Source organism: Rhinolophus ferrumequinum, chromosome 28 (genome assembly GCF_004115265.2).
Source record: "Rhinolophus ferrumequinum isolate MPI-CBG mRhiFer1 chromosome 28, mRhiFer1_v1.p, whole genome shotgun sequence".
NCBI classification, from domain to species: Eukaryota; Metazoa; Chordata; class Mammalia; order Chiroptera; family Rhinolophidae; genus Rhinolophus; species Rhinolophus ferrumequinum.
In genome coordinates, this window is record NC_046311.1 from 14,983,214 (window position 1) to 15,006,119 (window position 22,906).

At 37.7% G+C, this 22,906-nt stretch overlaps 2 long non-coding RNA genes and 1 pseudogene across 2 annotated transcripts; all 3 read left to right on the forward strand.

The window, feature by feature from the left end:
- The first annotated feature begins 6 nt into the window (after positions 1-6).
- On the forward strand, positions 7-7,624 carry LOC117018760 (uncharacterized). The gene is made up of 5 exons (XR_004422315.1): positions 7-244; positions 1,146-1,262; positions 2,188-2,293; positions 5,149-5,277; positions 7,572-7,624. It is a non-coding gene; the product is annotated as an uncharacterized LOC117018760 (long non-coding RNA).
- Positions 177-258, forward strand: LOC117019024 (uncharacterized; annotated as a pseudogene).
- A 2,531-nt stretch (positions 7,625-10,155) lies between the features above and the next one.
- LOC117018899 (uncharacterized) lies at positions 10,156-13,977 on the forward strand. The gene is made up of 3 exons (XR_004422356.1): positions 10,156-10,285; positions 11,011-11,117; positions 11,741-13,977. It is a non-coding gene; the product is annotated as an uncharacterized LOC117018899 (long non-coding RNA).
- The last annotated feature ends 8,929 nt before the right edge of the window (positions 13,978-22,906 follow it).

Sequence of the window (22,906 nt, forward strand, 5' to 3'; positions counted from 1 at the left end):
TAATTATATGACAATGAAACCCTGGCTGTGTTAGTCTCGTGAGGCTGAGTCATTGACTGTGGTAGCTGGTCTTCCTGTTTGAATATGTGGGTCACGGTATCTGTGGGTGATGGAATCTTGAGTGCACAGTGTCTGCCACATATCTCAGGATCAAGGTCCCTTTTCCAAATGTGCCTGGATTGATGATGACTTCAGAAATGGATGTCATTGGAATCTGAACAAAATGAATGACAGAATCACTTCTGTGAGCTGAGGTCTGGCTTGGGGATCATGCTAGGCAGGAAATATGGAGGACTTTCAGTTGGTCAGGTAGTAGTATCAGCCAGGACTGGGGTATCTGAAAGCTAACCTGCTTATATAGGTTAAGGAAAATGAATTATACAGACGTCTATGAATAGCTGACTTGAGGATGACATGGCAACTCTTTGAGTGCTTGGCTGGAAGCATCCATACACTCACAGTTACCAGACTCTGGGGAACCAGTAAACGAATAGTGAATTGAACAAGATATATTTTTGTCTACCCTTGAGCCACTCACACAGTTTCTTTAGGTGCTATAATCTTGTGAGTGAGGAGCAGTCTATTGAGGTCAGTTAGACAGTTCAAAAGATATTATGAGTCTTCACTTGCCAATTATTTTTTAGATAGAGGAAATATTTGGAAATTGAAGAGTGGTTTCTATTTATAGGACTGTCTAAGGTGTATTTTAAGTTGCTTATTAACATAGTCACAAGAATTTGTATTTTTATTTCCATGTCACCCAAAGAGAAAATTTCTAGACATTTGAGTGATGGATCCAAGTATATGATGCATTCAATATTTTAAGTTGTGAAATTATTGCATTTCCAATGATTGGAATTTTATTGGTTAATATTCATACGTTTTTAGTCTGTTTTATACATGTTTTAAGGGAGAGCTTGGTTTTAATGAGTGATACTGAGGGTCCTTTGCAAAAACTTAGGCCAGGTCTCAGAACAGATGACTTACTGCTCTCCTTTGTTCCGTGGAACAAGTATATAGTTTTTCTTGTCGTATAGGTGGTCAGTGGATCTATATAATTAATTCCTTATAACCTCTAATTAATAAACGTTCCATTTGGAAGGTTTTCTTTCTTAACTCACTTTGAGTTCCCCTGTGGTTTGTAGGTTGGAAGTAATATTGGAATTTCCTGCGGGTCTTACTGCCTCACCAAAGAAGAGCTGCTTTTTGTCATTTCTCCTGGCTCCCTTACCTGAGAAGAAACACAGTGATGTACTGTCAAGGTAACATCTCATTTTTTATACATTTTTTACTGGGTTCTTTTATTACATTTTAAGTAATCAATAATTTAATTGATGTTGTATAAAGCCTGTCAATTCAAACTGTGAGGTCTTAACAATCCGGTGATTCTGTGAGACTTCTGTTTGTTCATTTCAAGAATTTTTGCAGTTTTCTAGTCTTCCTGCTGATGCTTCCTATAGAAATCAGGCATGGAGATGATGGCCAGGCCGTTCCTCCCCAGTGTGGCAGAGAGAAATTGGTTTCTCCTGAGGGGTGTGCTTGCCCAAATGCCACTGCGTCCTTGGCGGAATGACTTGATGATAGGATGAGTGACCGGGTTCAGTGTCCACTTCTTCTTCTCTGCCCACTCCCACCCGCACCGGGTCACACATCCATACTTCTCACACCTGTGTGGGTTCTGCCCGCCTCTCTGTAACCACACTGTTTAGAGTCAGGTACGGCATAATCATGTGTATTCTCTGCAGATTGCCAGGTTAAGTGCTGTGGGGGACTTGTAGGCAATGGCTTTTTACTCTCCCATCTTGGCTTTCTGTCATTTCCTCATCTCAAGCCCATCAGGTCATCTTTGAGGATGAAAAATTCTGAGGTTGACTTTATAGAAATATATGTGCATGGCTGTGGTTGGATTGCTCACCAGGCCAACACTTTCCTGGAACTTTAAGGAAACTAAGATAGTCTGGTGCACATTTAATTTGTCTAGCAGAAAATATCGGACTGTATTTTCTGATGGAGGCCAGAGAACAACACGATTTATATCATTGTAGTAACATCAGAAACATCCTAGAAAAGCAATCTAGTAACTTATTTAATAAGAAGGTACATTATTGAACCCTCCAATCTTGTTCCTACCAGATGTGTGGTCACTTTTACTTTTCCTCTTCCCACATTTCTCCTCTATTCCCACAGGTTGACAAGGACACAGCTCAGGTTTTATATGAAAAGGCTTATTCCTTACCCTTGAGATACGGCATGAAGGAAAGATCCATCCTCAAGAGCCAGTGGGAATTCTCAAGTCAGTAAGCATTTGTCCCTAAAATACTGACATTCCTTTTCGAGATGCTGTAATACTCTAATTACCATATGACACCGGGTATAATAGCAACGGAACACGTATCATTGAAGTGGGGCTGGTGTCCATCACTGAACAGGGCGGATAAGTCTGTCCCCGAGCGATAAACTCTGGAGTGCTTAGTTTCTTTCACTTTCTGAGCTAAATAGTATCCTATTTTAGAAACTTGTGTGTATCAATAATTCTTATACTAATTAGTCTTGTTGAAAAATCTGAACAAAATGAGTTACACAGTCTCGTCTTTGAAACTGAGGTCCAGCACAGATACCCACCCTAAGCACAGGTCCACCCAGGAGGAGAGCAGTGTTTTCATTTGTGTGGTACCAGCAAGGACTGTCGAATTGGAAAGTTAAGCTGCTGTCATGCGTTAGAGGAACTGAATTGTACAATGGTCTATACATATCCAATTTAAGGGTGAGATTGCAACTCTCTGCGTGCTTAACTGGCAGCATGAATACACTTTTAGTAAACAGACCCTGGAGAACTAGTATATGAGTACTGAAAAGTGAGAAATGCTTGTGCCTACACTTGGGCCCTTCACATATTTGTCTGAGCTTCTGGAATCTTTTGAGTGGTGATCAGTCTCTTGAGGGCTATTAGATGGTCAAAATGCAAAGAGATTATGGATTTTTACTGTTCTTTGTTAAGTGAGATAAATATATGGTAATTGTAAAGTAATTACTTTACGTGGAATCTTCACAATATTTTTTCATGTTTTTATTTTTCAATTACAGTTGACATACAATATTATATTAGTTTCAGGTGTACAACATAGTGATTAGACATTTAAATAGCCAAGATATGGAAGCAGCCTAAGTGTCCATCAATAGATGAGTAGATAAAGAAAATGTGGTACATGTATACAAGGTGTGATCCAAAAGTACAGTGAATGTTTAAATTAAAAAATATATATATTACAGTAAAAGACACATTGCCATTAATCCCCCTCAAAATACACCCCTTGCTTAGAACACACTTATCCCATTGTTCTTGCCACTTTCTGAAGCAGTTCTGGAAGTCCTCTTTCATGAGTTCATCCTCCATCATGACAATGCTCCGTGTCACACGTCGCTTCTGGTATACAGCAATTTCAGTCAAATAAAAACATTACGGTGTGTCCTCATCCACTTTATTCATTGGATCTGGCACCGCGGGACTTCTGGCTCTTCCCCAAAGTCAAAATGATTCAGGACACAAATGAGGCAGCCACAACAGCACAATTGAAGACACTCACGAAAGAGGACTTCCAGAACTGCTTCAGAAAGTGGCAGGAACGATGAGATAAGTGTGTTTGAAGTGAGGGGGAGTATTTTGAGGGGGATTAATGGCAATATATTTTTTTCTGTAATAACTTTTTTTATGTAAACAGTCACCATATTTTTTTATCACACCTCATACAATGGAATATTACTGGGCCATAAAAATGAATGAAATATTGCCATCTACAACAGTATGGATAGTCCTACATGGTGTTGTGCTGAGTGAAATAAGTCAGACAGAGAAAGACAAAGACAGAGAAATAAGATTTCACAATATATTTTAATTTTCTTGCCAATCAGTCTCCAGGATTGAATTATTGCTTCTTTGTTCTGTTTTGTTTTGTTCATGAATTGAATGAACAACCTCATATCTACATGAGTATTGGCTTCAACTACATATTGCTTTAAACATATTTAGATGTAAAATGATTGAATTCCCATATTTTTATGTGAATTTCCTTGGTCATTTTTATATAATCTCAGTGGATTTACAATCTGTTTAAAAGAGAGATCCTGGTTATAATGAATTCAGTTAAGGTGGGTATGCTGAGGACATTTCGGGAGCAATGTTTTAGAAAACAGTATTTCTACTTGTCTCTTGTTTGGAGACAATCTCTACTCTGCCTATGGAGTAGATCTTTACTCAATAAACTACTTTCATTTTGCAAAAAAATAAAATAAAATACACACACACACACACACACACACACACACACACACACACAGTGCCAAAAAAATATATACACATTTTAAGAAAGGAAAACTGTATAAAATTGTAACACTCAATATATACTGATAACAAAAGATGAATACAAGTGATGTTTGACTTCTGCAATTACAAGAGGTGCTCAGAGTGGTTCCCATCAGCGTCCAGACACTTCTGATTATGGAGAACTACTGCTTGAGCAACGTAGACCAAAGTATCCACTTGTATACATTTATTTGGTACCCCCGGTGTATGTAACTAAACTAACATGTTCCAAGGACTGAGCATTTATTTTTCCTGTCATATAGATGCTCGAGTATCTCTGCTTGATTCCTTATAACACCTTGTTACTAAATATTCTAAAAGGAAAGTTTCATTTCTCAACTCCCTAATTTCCCCATGCTTTGTAAATTGGAAGTGATGTTGAAAGGAACATTTTGCTGCTAGAAATTCTCACCTCTACCCCCACCACCACAATGCTGTTTTTGTCACTGTCCCCAGCTCCTTTCTCTGTGAAAGATCAAAACAATGCACTCCAGAGGTAATATCCAATTTTAATAAATGTGTATACCTAGGTTATTTTATTATTTTATTAAGTAATTTAGAATGTGAGTGCTTTCGTAACATGTTCGTTGATCCAAACAGTGTGAGGCATTAATAATCTGCTGAATCATCCAAGGCACTTTTCCCCCCTGGATATTTGCATCCCAGTAGAGTAATAAATTAGTATGTATTATATGCAGGTACATAGTGAACCGTCCTGTCCTATGTATGGTTGACAAATGGACTCATCTTACTTTACATCTGGTCACATATTTATTCTCTTCCCACAGGTTGACATGACCAAAAACTGGGTTTTATCTGAAGGAGTTTATTTCTTCTCCTTGAGATGAGACATGAAGCAAACTTTTGGGAATAATTCTACCCCCTTTCTCAAGGGCCTGTGTGAATTCTTAACAAAGGTATGTCTTTTGTCCTGAGAATACTGACATTCTCTTAAGGAATTGGAATGCTCCAGTGACAGTGAGAACCTGTCTCTGCTCGTCGGCTGTGGGGCTGGGTCACTGATTATGTTTGCTGGTCTCCATGACTTACCACGGTGGTAGTGGTGTCCAATGGTGAGGAAATCTTTAGTGTCTGTCACCTATCTTAGGCTCGTAGTCACTTTTATAAAAATTCTTGGACCAGTGATGGCTTCAATAATTTGTCTGATGGAAAATCTGGAGAAAATGAGTGACAGAGTCACTTCTTTGAAATTGAGTTCAAGACATATCGTGTTTCCCCGAACATAAGACCTAGCCAGACAATCAGCTCTAATGCGTCTTTTGGAGCAAAAATTAATATAAAACCCGGTCTTATTTTACTATATAATATAAGACCGGGTCTTACATAATATAATATAATCATATAATAAATATAATATAATATAAAACTGGGTCTTATATTAATTTTTGCTCCAAAAGACACATTTGAGCTAATGATTTGGCTAGGTCTTATTTTCGGGGAAACACGGTATAAAAGGCCGTGTAACAAAGTTAGTGTTCATCTGAAGTAGATTGTGATAATTTAGGGTACATTTTGTAAACTCTAGGATCAGTACTAAGCAAATAACTTAGAAATATTGAGTTATTGAAAGAACCACGAAAGAATATAGCATAATTAAAAAAATCTATTTAATACAAAAGAACATGGCTAAGAACATACAGAAGAATAAAAAAGATGCAAGACACCTAGAAAACAGATAGGAAAATGGCAGACATAAATCCAACGATATGACAATTGCATTGAACTTAAAAGTCAGAAACTGAGAGATCCAATTTAAAAAATTAAACATCTATACACTTTATAAAAGAGACACTTTAGAGAAAAATACGCAAATTGTTTGGAAAAACTCCATCATGCAAAGAATACCCAAAAGAGAGCTGGATTGACTATTCTGACATCAGAGAAAATAGACTTTGTGATAAAATATCAGTAGAAATGAGGAAGGATATCATATCATGATGGACGGTTTAACTAATCTGGAATATAGAACAATTACGAGCATAATCATCTAACTGCGATGTTTCAAATTACATAAAGCAAAAACTGACATGATTGAAGGGATACACAGGCAATTCTGATAATAACTGGACTCTTCAGTACCTTCTTCTTAACAATTGATAGACCAATTAGACAGAATCAGTGTGGTTATAGCATATTTGAGCAATCTTATCAACTACCTTGACCTGATATATATATATATATACCTGATATATATATATATATGGAGAGAGAGAGAGAGATCACTCCACACAACCACAGTGGAACACAAATTATTTTCGAACGCACCCGGAACATTCTCCAGCATAGATTTTATACTGATTCATAAAACTGAACTCAAGGAATTTTAAAAGATTAAAATCATGTAGAGTATGTTTCATAAAACTCTAATTTCCACAGGAAAATTAAATTAGAAGTCAAAACAAACATTAATCTGGGAAATTGCCAAATATTTGAAAACTAACATACTTTATAGAACCAATAGGTCAAACACAAAATCATAAAAGAAATAGAAAACATTTAGAACTCAATGGGATAGAGCTAAAGACATGCTGAGAAGGAGATTTATGATTTTAAATTACTGTGTCAGAAAAGAGAAAATATAGCAAATAACCTAAGCTAAATTTCCACCTTAGGAAACAATAAAAGGGCTAAACGAGGCAATTAAAGCCAAATCAAGAACAAGGAAGTAAATAATAAAAAATTGGGCAAAAATTAATAACATGGGAGTAAAACCCAAAATAACTATACAGAAAACCAATGCAACTAAAAGTTGGATTTCTACAAAGATTAATGAAATTGAGAAGCTGTTAGTTAAACTGACCAATAAACAGAGTGAGGAGACATAAATCATTGAAATTTGGAGTGAAAGAGGGGCTGTCACTACTGAGTCTGTAGATTCCATAAGGACTCTGGTTGTCTCATTGGTTTTCTCCAAGGGGCGGTGACAGCAAGGTTTTCCTTATAGTTCTTAGTTGTACTTCAAGCTCAGCAAAACACCAGTGATACTTCGATTCTCATTGCTTTTCTCTTGACAATATAATACCACTCATTCAAGTGATGTGTTTCTAGCCATTGGTTGTTATTTTATTATGCTGGTGAGTCCTCCATGGTTTCCATTCCTGTGGATTGTAGGATTTTTGACATTTCTGTGCTTGGCTCAAAACGTAAAGACATTGGGAACTGAGAGTTTGAATAGTTCTTTCTTTTTCAGGAATGAAGATGATATTGGGCCCAACGGAGGTATGTGCCTGAGAGAATGTCCCCGAGGCCTTTCCATGTGTCCCATGGGGTGTAAGCATTAGAAGAAATGGGAAACTGCCCCAAACACTTTGACACACTGGGACCCTCTGTGCACTCCTTACCCATTTAGCTGTTTTTCTCAAATATAGTTGATATTCTCTTGGGGTGAAAATCGGTTCTTTGGAAGCAAAAGAAATCTTAAGTATTACAGTGGTTATGGGCTTCCAAACAGCTGCAGTACATAAGCAGATATACAGCAGATCTGTGGTATTAAAATGGGGGTGTGTGTGTGAAAACTAGGGGACAGTGTCTCAAAAGGCTATCCTGGAAAGTGATTGAAAATGGTTAAGAAACACTATAGTGCATGTAAAAATGAATCAATGTTTCTGCCATTTAACTGTAAGAACCAGCTGTGATATAAGCCAGAGTGGTTGCTACAGTTTGCCGAGAACCCCCCAGTAGCAGCAGGTTTTGCAGAGACGGGAGTTTTAGGAGGTTGTGTGTTCTTTTCCCATTTAGAAGCACTTTCTCTTCTGTAAATACATTATCTTAACTTAGATTTTAAATACTTTCTGTAGAAATGTGTCTGTATATTTCCCTTGAAGGAAACGGCTACTTGTCTTCTATTGGGGCTTCCAGAAAACTCAGTCAAGGTCTGCATCTAATTTTGCCAGCATATTCATGGACCACCAGTAAATTTCAGGACCAAATTTACTGTCAGATAGAATTATGTGTGCATGATAATATGCCATTATACTAGCCCCTAAGATTTCCAAACCTTTGCTCAGGAGGAACCAAAATTCTATTGGACATTAGTTATTCAGAGCTATTGTATGTATGCCAATATATGATGAAATACGTATATATTATAAAAATAACATCTTTAAAATACCTGTTGTTGAAATCTTCCGTAAGATATTTTGGAGGAAATATGTTTGAAAATAGAATTGTAAGGTACTACATTATGATAAATATTTCTAAATTTGTTTATTGACTTGTCAGAAAGCAAGAAAATGAAATATACAATAGTCTTGTATCAATGTTTATATTCAGAAGACAAATGCATGTTTTAATAGTTGTGTGGTTTTTTGCTTAAAGTAAAAGTTAAAATTTTACACCTTTAACATAAATCTAGTATTTCAAAGATATTTTTTAAAAGATTTTATGGGGGAAGGGGAACAGGACTTTATTGGGGAACAGTGTATATTTCCAGGACTTTTTATTGGGGAACAGTAATGTGTTTTTCCCGGACTCATCAGCTCCATCCAAGTCAAGTTGTTTTCCTTTCAATCTTAGTTGTGGAGGGTACAACTCAGCTCCAGGTCCAGTTGCTGTTGTTAGTTTCAGGGGGCGCAGCCCACCATCCCTTGTGGGAGTCAAACTGGCAACCTTGTGGTTGAGAGCACGTGTTCCAACCAACTGAGCCATCCGGGAGCTCAGCGGCAGCTCATTGACTTCATTCTAGTTGCGGAGGGTGCAGCTCGCTGGCCCAAGTGGGAATCAAACCGGCAGCCCTGTTGCCCAGAGCTTGCACTCTAACCAACTAAGCCACCTGTCTGCCCCTCAAGATATTTTAATGGTTAACATGATAATAGAAGAAAATCTGTAAATACATTTGATAAAATTTATGATGTTGTATTCTCAAGATGACTTCAGAAAGAGAGTAGGACATCACTCTGAGACGTGTTTTTTTCATTGGGTAATCAGACATTACCCAATCTCTGAGATCAGCTAAAATCACAGAGAAGCTATCATTCTGTACATTTTTGAGGACACTCTGAATTAAATGTGTTTTTCATTGTGTCACATCTAGACTTCAGAGTTCTACTGAGGTTGTTTTAAAATGATTTACATTAGATGCTATCTCATAGACAGAACTATTGTATTGATGGATGTCTTTTTGGTGAAAAATGGTTGGGACACTTCTGATTATTGCACAGGAAGGTACTTTTCACTAGATTATTGCTTTGGGGAGACTTTTAGACTATTGGTTTTTAAAAAGAATAATTTAGTTTCATCCAATTTTTCTAACTATGTCCATATTGTTGTCATGCACATTTTTCTCTATAGATGGTCTTGTAAAAATTGATAAGTTAGAAACACTTTTTTTGCCAATGGAATTGTTAGGTGCTTCCCTTAGACTTCACCAGGTGGTAGTAGAGAAGCCATGTTTTCATTGATCTGTACATAATAGTAAAAAAAAATGTTTTATAAAATTTAGCCTTGATAGAATTGAAATAATCTATCTTGCTAAAATAATTATCAGCCAGCCACTCTCTGTGTCTGTTGGACCTCGGGGAAGGAAGATCAGTGCATATTTGACGGCTGTGCAGGTCACACACACAGACACACACGCACACGCACACACACAGACTTAGTGACATCTACCCTTCCCAGTTGGTGCAGCACAGGGACACTTCAAAGTGTTTTATTGTGAAATTAAATTACATGCCTGTGTGTTTGTGTGTAGTTTATAGGTACATACAGATGTATGTATATTTATATCTGCATGTATTTTTTTCTTAAAATATTATCTTTCCTTTTTTATCCATGTCAGGTGATGATAGAACCTATAAGGAAACTGTCTATGCCTTTGCCTTCACTGCTGAATGTCAGCTCCAGACAACTTACTTCTCAGTCAGTGGGTCTCCATCCCTATCTGTGGTCTTCTGGACATCCTTGCAGGTATGACTGCATGGGCAGGGGACTGCGTCTTTATTGGAAAAGGCCGAGGATGGCTAGGGGTTGGCAAATCTTCTTGCTCTTCTTAGGCTTGATGGCATTTGGTTGTCACTAAACAGCATGAAAAACCCATCTAAGAAATTGGATGGCTAATAGGACTTATAGCTGTGGGTCTTAACACGTCTTTCTAAATGGGAGTGTTTTCTCAACAATCCCCTCTTTAAACAGAACCTCCCTCTATCAGACCGTTTACTAAGTTATTTCTCAGCTCGTTATTTGGGTGATCAACTCATCACATGCACTTTTAATTTCCTGTGGTCTCATATGTTCCAGTTCGTGTTTGTGGCACAGGCACTTTATAGATTGCCAGGCATAGAATAGGTTCTCAAAATGTTTTTTGGAGAATATTTATACCAGTAAATAATTTTGACTGATTTTGTAAATAAGCTGGCGAACTGAGCAGAAAAAGATAAATCATAAAAAGGGACCAACCTTTCAGTGGGATTCAGGCAGTTCAGTAGGTCTCGGAAATGCAAGAGAGAAGAGCTACGGTGTGATGTGCTGATCTGACATGTGTGGAGGCCGCTAGCTAGAGTCGGAGCTGTGGGACAGTACGAAGCGGCGTCCAGAGGAAGTCAGTGTGAAAGGGTGCCCATCAGTGACTGAGCAGCACCCAGCGGAATCACCTTTTTCATCGCAAGTGGTGTTTCTCATTTTGTCCCTCTCAGGAGATGACATCTTGGGAACTCTTGGGAGTGAATGACACCAATAAATCCCTGACACGGGACTCTTCAAAGAGCTCACCTGCCTGTTGTCCGAGGGCCACTCTCTGCAGGTAAGGTCTCATCAGAAAAGCCCCTGCTTTCTAAAAGCAACCATGTCCGGGTAGAAAGGAGATTTTCATTGTCTGAGGATGGATGGCATTTGGTTACATTCTAACTACATAAGTCGAGAGTGACAGCTTTTCTTATATACCTTCATAGCTTTCCTACGTCTCAGTCAGCACACGCGCTTGTTACTATGAAGGGTTTCTTCCCTTTTCTCATCCCGTGAACAACCCCTTCTTGGCTAGGTCCATTGTGTAACCAGAGAACTGCTGTATGTGTGACATACGGTAGATTCTCGGTAACTGTTTGACAAGTCATTTTGTCTAAAATATGAATGAGTGACCTAGAACTTTAAGAAGCCAAACACAGATACATATCTGAGCGAGTTGGAGATGTCCATCCCTTTTAGTCCAGCAAAGAAGAAAAGGTACCACCGATGTTCGGCCTCCGATTTTAGAAGTTTTAGTCCCTACAGCACGGACGCAGCTCTGAAGGGGGCTACCCCTGTGTACTCTGGGTAGGTTTGCCGTGGAACGTGTGAGGAATGTGCACGAGGATTTCACCACCCCCACAGGCTCCCTAGAGAACGTGTTCTGCACCTTTGCTAATGTCCCCCGCTGTGTCCTTGCAGGTGATGGCCACAAGGTGAGGCAGATTGGTGACGGGAGCCATTACTTCTACCAGCACCTTCCCCCAAACAACGATCTGTCTTGCTTCTGCATGGAGACTGCTGTGTTTCCTGGCTTGCGGCGGACGCCTCCTGCAGATAAGAAATGCTTAACTGAGAAATGCTCATGTTGGCATACCATCGATGAGACTTTAATTTGGGCGTGGTGACTGTTTCCCCAGGAGCCTAAGTAGAGGAAATATTATTGCACAAGCAACTCAAAATGATGGAATTTCTCAGTGCTCCCATAAATACAAATTTATACTTTTCATTTGCCAGGTGGTAAATTTAAAAGCTAGGATATATTAAAAAGAAACTCGACATGACTTTTTTTCAAAAATTCAAAGCACACCTAAATATACAATATATAAATTAACTGCCCTCCCTTCTCCCAATTCGATCCCCCAGGGTTTTTCTTTGTTAAGGGAGTTGTGTGCATTTCTTAAGTAGGTGATGCACGTGCACACACACACACACACACACACACACACACACTATTTTGGGGGGTTCTGCAAGTGGGGCCATATTGTACACATTCTTCTACAAATTACCTTTCACCTAACAGCTTTTCATGCCCTATTTTCCATTTCAATAACACATCTTTGTCATTTATTGAATGACTGCAGGACTGTTTTGTATATTGAATATAATTAAATGGTTTAAGCTTTTCTCACTCGTAGATATTTATGTTAGCACCAAATTTCTGTGCAGTGAACCTCCCTACATATCAATAATTTTGCATTTGCGCATTATATCATAATAAATTACCTAGCAGTTGAAATACTGGGATTAAGAATATACACATTTCAAATTTTCAAAATGATTTCAAGATTTCCTTAAAAATGTGGTAACAACTTTATCCTCAAATGGCAACAAATGAGATTGCCAGCTTTCTGACAACCTCACAGATAATGGATTTTATAAATATTTAAAATCTTTGCCAATGTGATAGCCCAAACTATTGTCTTAAATTGTATTTCTTTTGTTTTTGAGTTTGATCATTTTTTCATGTTTATTAGCCATCTGTATTTTTTAATTTCCTCTTTATGTCTAATTTGGGGGCTGGGGGAGGTTTTAGTCTCTTCCTCATTTGGAAGAGCCTATTTATTACTGGGAAAATTAGCTTTGGATTGTCAAGCATTACGGATATTTTTCACACACTTTTAAACTTCATTTTTGTTATAAGAATGTGTATGATTGTTCTATGTCCAAGTATAACCATGTTTGCTTCTATGGCTTCTGAGTTTCATGTCATTTTGGAAAGATTTATACTGAATCCATAAAACCCTTCACCTATGTTAACTTCTACTTATTTTGTGTTTTTTTTTTAATTCAAATTCTTAAATCATGAGAAATTTTTTTGATTTTGGAATCTTGAAGTTGCCAGGTTATTTGCCATTACTTGCGATTTGATACCAGTAATTGCCCATTTATCTGTAAAGCCATCTTGCCCTCTGCTGTATCTCATCTGTGACTGGCCCCATTTTTCTGTGGATTTGTGTGTGTCTCTTTTTCTGCCTCTTGTCTCATGTGTTTTCTCGTTGGAAGAAATTACAGTTTAGACTGCAATTTCATCAACTCTAATAAATTAATTTCTGGGAGAACTGGTTTTTAATAATATGTCTTCCTTCCCAAGGACAAGGTATGTCTTTCTTTATATTCAATAATTTTAATGATGGTTAATATTTTTACTTTGTGATGTGAGTGTTTTCTTTCAGTTTATTTTCTTACTTGATATTTTCCTGTATCTGAAAGTTTCGGGGTTTTTTTAGGGGGAATGGTAAGTGGTCACCTTACTGTTTCCTGTGACTTTTCAGAGTTTATCACAATACATACTAAGCCTTTTGCTAATACGGTTCGTTTTGATTGTCCACTTTCAAATGACCTGGATTGTAGTTATATTGATTACGGACTGATACTTAAACAATTGTGGAAATATTACCCACCCTGGATTTAATGAGGTTTTCATGGAATGCTGCGTGGGTTTGGCCAGCACCTTGTTGCCGGTCTGTTATCCAGAAAGACTCCCAGAAAGAGCTGTGATTAAGCAACGTAGAGAGTGTGAGAGCTACTGCCGTAGGGGAAACACCACCGTGACGGGTTTCAGGGGGTTGCAAAAGCAGGAAGCTGTGGCTTTGGGGTTTGGACTGGCGTGACTTTAGGCAGGCTTTCCAAAGCAGGGAACTGGTTAGGAAGGGACAGAATTCGTCATGCAGTAGCTTAAGGTTGGTGCAAAAGTAATTGTGGTTTAAAAGGTTAAAAATAATAGCAAAAACCACAATTACTTTTGCACCAACCTAATAGAAGAGTAAGGTCAGGACCTAGATGTGAGTCTAGATAATCAAATGTTTGTCTATTAAGGAGCTATCTGTCTGTGTGAGCAAGATGGGGTCAGTGATTCTTAGATGAGTAAACCCTGAATTTATTTATTGGTTACAGCTTTCTCTTGTTCATAGGACTTTGCTGGGGGTGGTATCAGATCTTAGTCTCAATAGGTAAGTTATTATTTTTAAATTTTTTAATTTTTTTATTTTTTAAAGATGCTTTTATTGGGGGAGGACTTTATTGGGGAACAGTGTGTACTTCCAGGACAACTTTTTGTTTTTTCTCCAAGTCAAGTTGTTGTCCTTTCAATCTTAGTTGTGGAGGGTGCCGTTCAGCTTCAAGTTGTTGTCCTTTCAGTCTTAGTTGTGGAGGGCGCAGCTCAGCTCCAGGTACAGTTGCCATTGTTAGTTGCAGGGGGCACAGCCCACCATCCCTTGCGGGAGTCGAGTTGAACTGGCAAACTTGTGTTTGAGAGCCCACTGGCCCATGTGGGAATCGAACCGGCAGAATTTGGAGTTAGGAGCATAGAGCTCTAACCGCCTGAGCCACGGGGCCGGCCCTCAATAGGTAAGTTATTTGATGTAGGGAGTCTCAGTCATTGATGTCAGGTGCTAATTTTAAATTTGAGATATTTGTGTATCATGTTAGGAACGTCTCCCACCTTTTACATATTACTAAGGAATTTTAATCAAAATTAGCTGGTAGATCAAATCAAATGCTTTTTGCATAAACAGTTATATTATTCTTTAATTAAAATTTATCATTGTGGAACAGTTCATTTTCTATTACTGAAATTTCCTTTTATTCCTTGAATTGAAAAACTCTTTTTGGTAAAAAAAAAATTAAAAAAAAGTTTTACTCTTTAAACTTACTACTGAATTATGAGTATTTTCATTTGATTTGGGATTTTTGAAAGTATATTATTAAGTGAAATTGATCTCTAATTTTTTTGTTGTTCTATTTTTGTCATGCTTTGATAGATTTTCTGGTTGTGTGAATAATTTTGAGGATTTTTTTCTTATTCTGAGCTCTATATTGGGTTGAAAAGCTGAAGTCCCCTTTGTTTTTGGTGGTTTGGTATAGAACTGAGACTATCTAGAAACACTTCTCACTTGTTTCCTATGGTTATTGTTTTTTTTTTTGTTTTTTTTTTAGTTTTATAGCTTATATTTAACTGTTTTCTCCTAGAAAGTCACAATATAAGCAGATTTTCAAGCAAAGTAACATAAAGCTATACAAAGTGTTTTTTTATTACTCTATTAATTTCTCTTGTTTCAATTAATAGTCACATTTATGCCAGTTTTGGTTATTTTTGCTATGTCTTTTTTTTTTTAACAAAATAAGTTTAATTTATGGATTTTTGGCATCACTAGCTCTCCCTTCCCCTCTTCCCCAGCCCAATCTTTGGTATAATTTATCAGGTTTTTTTTTTTTTAATGTTCTAATTTATTTATATTTTTCTGTATTCCTTTGTGTTTTATCTAATAAATTATTAAATATGTGTAATACATTTATTTTCACTTGTTTTTGATAATGAAAGATTTGCTTTGTTGTGAATTTTATAAAACTTTTCATTATGAACACATTGTAAACATACAGAGTATAACGAAAAAAGAACAGTGAACTTGAAGATAACCCAGCTTCCACCATTATCAACATTTTGCCATATTCACTTCATGTTATTTTTAAAGTATCTACAAATAAGATGGAGAAAGTATCTACAAATAACACTTCTTTCCTCCAGAAGCATTTAAAACTTTTATTTTTAAAACTGTAATATGTGTTATAAAATTGAAAATTTACAAAAGGATATTCAGCAAAAGGTTATTCACCGTCTCAGTTCTATGCTCTATAACAACCCAATTTCCCCTTTTTTGAATCAGCTAATATTATAGTTTCTTGTTTTTCCTTCACACACACACACACACACAGAGTTTTATAATATTCTGTAACTTTCTTTTACATATTTATGTAATGTATAAATATTTTAATATTTCTAGATCATTTCATACCACTGTGTATTATTTTTAACATTTATATTTTTACACAGGTAAAATTTACATAGTTAAGTGCATAGACCTTAATTGTATATTTCAATGAGTTTTCTTAAAAGTGTATGCCCATGTAACTAGTACTTTATCCAGGAGGTAGAGGCTTTTTCTTATTTGGAACCCTTCCATACAGCCTCCTTCCAGCTGAGCCTCATTTTCATAGGAAACAACATTCCAATTTCTATTATCATAGGTTAGTTTTGCCAGCTCTTGAAATTCACATAAATGGAAACATACAGTACGTATCTGGCTTCTTCCACTCATTGTAATCATATTGAGACTCATCCATATTATTCCCTACATCAGTAGGTTTAGATTTTTTTCTCTTTTTAGTTGTCAAGTAACATTCCTTTGAATGGGCATATTACAATTGGTTTATCCATTCTCCTGTTGATGGACATCTGGGTTGTTTCCAGTTTTTAACTATTTTGAATATGTTACCAGATCTCTTATGTGATTATCTAAAAACGGAATTTGCTTGATCATAAGATAGATTTTGCTTACTTTATAAGAAACTTCCAAAGTCTTCTAAAGAGGTAGGAAATTTCCATACTTTCAGCCACTGACACATGATATTTTCAGTTACTATCTATCACCAGCAATGGAAATTGTCATTCTTTTAAATCTTATCCATTTGAATGAGTGTGAGTAGTACCTTATTGTGACTTCAATTTATAATTTGGTCACCTAAGAAGATAATGTTTCATGAGGTTAGTTGCCAGTTATAAATCCTTTTTTAAATAAAAATTCTGTTTAATTTTTCGTAACATTTTCCTTAGTATTGTAAAGAAATGTTAGACTTACAGGAAATTTTCAAAAATAGTACTGACAATTTCTATATATTCCTTACCTAATTCCTTACCTTTCCTAATATTAACAATCTTATATAACAATTCTTATAACATTAATACATACAACAATTATTGAAATCTGGAAATTAACATTGATGTAATCTGAAGACGGTATTTGATTTTTGCCAGTTGTCCCACTAATGTCCTTTCTTTAAAGTCCAATTCAGTATTTCACATTGCATTTATGTGTCATGTTTCCTTTGTCTCTGTACCCACCACCCCCGTCTGGGAGAGGTTCTCATTCTTTCTTTATATTTCATAAACTTGACACAGTAGTAAAATTACCAGGCAGTAATTTTGTACAGTAGTCATCAAGCTGGATTTGTCTGATATTTTCTCATGCTTAGATTGGGATTTTGCACTTTGGGTAAAAATAACAGCAATAATAGTGTGTGCTTTTCAGTGGGTCGTATCAGGAGTACACGTCAATATGTCTTATGTCTGCTGATGTTCAATATGGTCACTTGCTTAAGCTGGTATATGCCAGGTTTCTCCACTGCAAAGCTCCTATTTTTCTCTGTAATTAATATATATTTGTGAGGAGATCATTTGAGACTGTGCAAATATTTTCTTGCTCCTACATTCACTCAATTTTAGCACCCATTGACAATTCTTACCTATAGCAGTTATTACTAGGGTGTTTGCCTAATGATGGTTTCCTATTTCTATGATACTTTCTACATTTATTCATAAGAATTTGATTCAAAGGAAGAGCCGTCCATCCCTCACCTCATTTATTTATATATTTAGTTGTTTCACATCAGTATGGATGTATAATATTTATTTTATTCCATGGTTTTTATATATTGAAATAATTATTTATTTTTATTTCTAAAAATTTCCAAGATTTAACCATTGGAGTTTGTTGTTGTTGTTGTTGTTGGGGTTTTGTTTTTTATGTTTTCCCATTGGAGCTTTTTTTTTTAAGTTGGCCCCTGGGTTCTTTCAGCATGCCCACATAATTTTGTGAGCACTTCCTTATTTTCTTGTTCCAAAAGATGTTCCAGGCTTATCTGGTATTTTCTTTCCCCAAACCTGGAGTCAACCATTTCTTCAAGGAACTCTGGTTCTTTGTTTGTTTGTTTGTTTCAGGCGTACAAAGCAATGTAATAGTTAGACATTTAAACCCCTCATAAAGTGATAACCCACCCCACAAGCTACTGCCCCTCTGACATCTTATATAGCTGTTACAATACCATTTACTATCTTCCCTATGCTGTACTCCACATCCCGTGACTACATATACCTATATATTTAGTTATAGTTGACATTCAGTGTTATTCTACTTCAGCTACAGGTGTATAGCACATTGGACACAGTCTATGAAGTGATCCCCCTGATAAGCCCAGTGCCCATCTGGCACCTTATATGATCTTTACAACATTGTTGATTATATTCCCCATACTGTATTAACTACCAATTTGTGTTTCTTAATGCCTTCACCTTTTTCACCCTGCCCCCAACCCCATTCCCATCTGTCACCCTGATAGATCTAGTACCTATCCTGCACCATACCTAATTATTACAATATTACTGACTATATTCCTTATGTCATACCTACATCCCCATGCCTACTGTGTAACAACCAATTTGTACTTAATCTCTTCCCCTTTCACCCATCCTTAACCCTCTCCCATCTTAAAGAAGTCCCTCTAAGATTCCTTGTAATACTGGTTTGGTGATGATGAACTTCTTCAACTTTTTCTTGACTGGGAAGCTCCTCATCTGTCCTTCAGTTCTAAATGACAACCTTGCTGGGTAGAGCAGTCTTGGTTGTAGGTCATTTCTTTTCATCACTTGGAATATTTCCTGCCACTTCCTTCTGGCCTGCAAAGTTTCTACTGAGAAATCAGTTGCCAGTCTTATGAGAGCTCCCTTGTAGGTAACTAACTGCTTTTCTCTTGTTGGTTTTAAGATTTGCTCTTTGTCTTTAACCTTTGGCATTTTATGGTGTGTCTTGGTGTTGGCCTCTTTGGGTTCATCTTGTTTGGGACTTCCTGGGCTCGTATGTCTATTTCCTTCACCGGGTTAGGGAAGTTTTCTGTCATTATTTCTTCAAATAGGTTTTCAATTCCTTGTTCTCTCTCTCCTAGTACTTTTATGATGCGAATGTTGGTATGCTTGATATTGTTTTGGAGGCCCCTTAAACTCTCCTCAATTTTTTGGATTCTTTTGCCTTTTTGCTATTCTGGTTGAGTATTTTCTGCTACCTTATTTTACACATTGCTGGTTGGATCCTCTGCTTCATCTAATCTACTGTTGATTCCCTGTAATATATTTCTCTTTTCCCTTATTGTATCCTTTATTTCTGACTGGTTCTTTTTCATGTGTTACATCTCCATTTTTATGTTTCCTATCTCTCTGTTGAAGTTCTCCCTGAGACCACTGAGTATCCTTATAACCAGTGTTTGGAACTCTGTGTCTGATAGATTGCTTAGCTCTGTTTTGCTTAGTTCTTTTTCTGGAGCTTTGCTCAGTTCTTTTACTTGGGATGTGTTTCTTTGTCTCCCCATTTTGGCTGCCTCCCTATGTTTGTTTCTATGTATTAGGTAGGGCTGCTATGTCTTCTGGTCTTAGTATAGTGTCCTTATGTAGTAGGTGTGCTGTGGAGTTCAGTGGCATAGTCTTTCCGCTCATCTGAGTCACGCACTACAGATGTGTCCCTTGTGTGGGTTGTGTGTACCCCACTTTTGTAGTTGACCTTGGTTGATAATTGCACATCAACGGGAGGGACTGACCCTTGGGCTCACTGGTTGTGAGGACTAGCCTTGACTACAGTGGAAGAGTTGTGCAAGGGCTGATCCTACAGAGCAGAATCTGCCTCAGCAGGTCTCTGACGCCTGCCCAATCTGCCCCTTGGGTGTATTGTACTTGGGGGCAGCTGGGTGATGCTTCAGCTCACTTTGAAGCTAGCCACTGGGGGCGCCAGCCCCAGGACCACTTTGGAGGGGATCCGCTATAGGTCAAGTTCAGCCATAGCCCCCGTGTTCCACCTGAAGCTACCCAGCTTGGAATTCCAGAAAGAAATCCACAGATGGCAGCTGCCCGTGCTGTGCTTGGAAGCGCCTTGAGAAGCCAAGCGGCAAACCAAGGCCATCTGCCACTAGTGCCGGCTTAGGGCTGCTCAGCCAGGGAGAGGTACAGGGCATGCTCAAGTCAGATGCTGCTTGTCTGGGTTCCGCAAACCTTTGAGTGTCTAGAAAAGTATGCAGCTTGAGCCAAGGCAGGTGGTCTGCATGAAAAAGCCCTGGAAGTAGCCTGGGTGTGCCCAGAAGTAGGATGGGAGCAGGTCTCTAATCGCCAGGGCAGGGCGAACAAACTGCGGAGACTCAGAAATGACGGTACCTGTGTTCACACGCCGAGAGGGGAGAGGGCTCAACAAAGAAACAATGGCCTGTGCCACCTCCCTCATCCAGGAGAAATCTGTCTTTCCAGCCCCTGTCCCAACCCACACAACTCAATTCCCCACCATTTGTCCCTGCCGCCTTTCCAGCTGCTGCCCCAGCACTGGATCTCAGAGTGAGTGATTCCACTGGTGGGTAGGTCCGTGTGCAGTTGCTTTAAGAGGAGGGCCTGTGAGTGCAGCCGCACTGTCTCACTCAGTCATAATCTCCGCTGGTTTTCACAACCAAAAATTATGAGGACTTCTCTCCCCGGCACTGGGACCCTGGGCTGTGGTGGGGCTGGGATCCCTCACTCCTTTAGGGCATGGGGGGAACCCCCACAGCTAAAATAGCCCTCCCGATCTTTAATGGTCACACGCGAGTGTGGGACCAGCCCATGCCGCATCTCTGACCTTCCTACCAGTCTGGAGGTGGCTTCTTCTGCAAGTCCTTAGTTGAAGGGCTTCAGTTCAGCAAGATTTTAGGCGATTCTCAATAATGGTTGTTTTGTAGATGAGTTGTAATTTTGATGTGGTTGTGAGAGAAGGTAAGCTCAGCGATTACCTATTGCGCCATCTTGGTATGGAACTCTGGTTCTTTGTATTGGAAAATAGTATTTAGAAACCAAGATCCGAGGGTTAAGTGTGCTCATTGTTACTAGGGTATAATTTATTATAGGCCCTACTAGTGCAGAAATACGTATAGGTTTACTCAGACACATATGCACCCATCTAAATAATTTCTATTGCTATCCATCTGTGTGTATCGCCATACTGTTATTTCTGATTACAACCCAGTATCCTAGGGTTCATTTTACTATTCCCTCTTTCCCTATTTGTAATTCCTTTCTCCAACAGCAAGAAACCTACCTTTCATTATGTACAGTATATTTTCTTATTTCCTCAATCATATATATATATATATTTTAAAAACTGTTAAACCCCTTTAAAAAAAGAAGACCACTAAGTAAAATACAATATTATATATAGTTCTTTTTCCTGTATCCTTAGAGTGTCTAGTCAATACATTGATTTTCAAACTTACCTTAGATTAGTTTTTCTTCCCCCCAACCCCCTACATATGTTAATCATAGAATCAAGTATGTTTGTTACTGTTTATATTCCATTTTGAATTCCCCCACCTCATGGCTGACTTTATTGATTTCTGCATATATGAAACATTACCATGGTTCTAAGAATTAGAACTATGAGAATTGTTATTCTCCCGACACTGGCCCCATTCCTCCCATCTTTCCACCTATGCTCATTCATCCCCTGGAAGTAACGAGTCTCATTCACTTCTGGTTTATATTTTCTGTTTTTCTGGTTCACAAGTGGGCAAATACATGTATATTTTATCATATCCTCTTCCTTCTTACATGAATAGTAGCATACTCTAGATGCTCTTCCACAGTTTGTCTTTTCCACTTAATATATCATGGAAATCATTCCATCAGTATGAAGATTCAAAGGGGTTTTCTTCAATCTCTTTTGGTTGATCCTTAACTCTATCTACCACAGTTTATTACACCACTTAGCTTTGCAACAAGTGTTTCTAATATATTTTTTTTAATGGCAGTCACTTAAATTGGGTTGTTTATTCAGTCTTCATATGTAAGGATTCTTGTATTATCAGGATACACATTTCTTGCCAAAAATGTGTGTTGCAAATGTTTTTTTCCATTAAGTAGCGAACATTTTCCTTCTTTCTTTATCTTTTTTTAATGTCCATGCAGTGTAAACTGTAAAATAGCCCAAATTTTCTAATTGTTCATCCCTAACTGCTCTTTATTCTCACTCACTCTTTTTTTGTCTTTTTAATTGAGATGACATTCATATAACACAAAATTAAGCATTTTAAAATGTACTTATTCAGTGGCATTTAATACATTCAGTGTTGTACAACTACCATCTTTATCTAATTCCAGAACATTTGCAGCTCCCCAGAAGGAAACCCATAACCATGCAGCAATCAGTCCCCATTCTGCTTCCCCTACCTTTTCATTTTTAAATTGTGTTTTAATAAGCAGACATTTTTAATTTTGATGAAGTTTCAGTTTGATTTATTTTAGTGCTTATTGCAAACTAGGAGAAAGTTATAAATTTGACCTCTTTATGTAATGTATTTTATATATGTGTCTAAATAATGAAGAGCCTGCCTTCCTCAGATTGCTCTTTTGAGTAGTAAATGACTTCTTGGAAAGGGTTGGAACAAATGCTGCAGGGAACAGCTGCAGGAGACAACAGCAATAATGGTCGTCATTATAGTAACTGGCCGTAGTGATACCTAAGCCCAGATATATCTTAGCTGCAGAGCTGCTTGCCTGACCATTATACCGTGATGCTAGCCCCACCCTAGCTTCACTTTGTGGCATAATCTGAAATTTTAATGCCATGGTTGCATATGACACTTGCACAAGTATATTCAATGATAACATCTGTATAAATGCATTACACCAAGTCCAATTATTTAACTTATTTCATTGTTGCATTCTGTTCTGCAGCCCTAGGTACCATATGA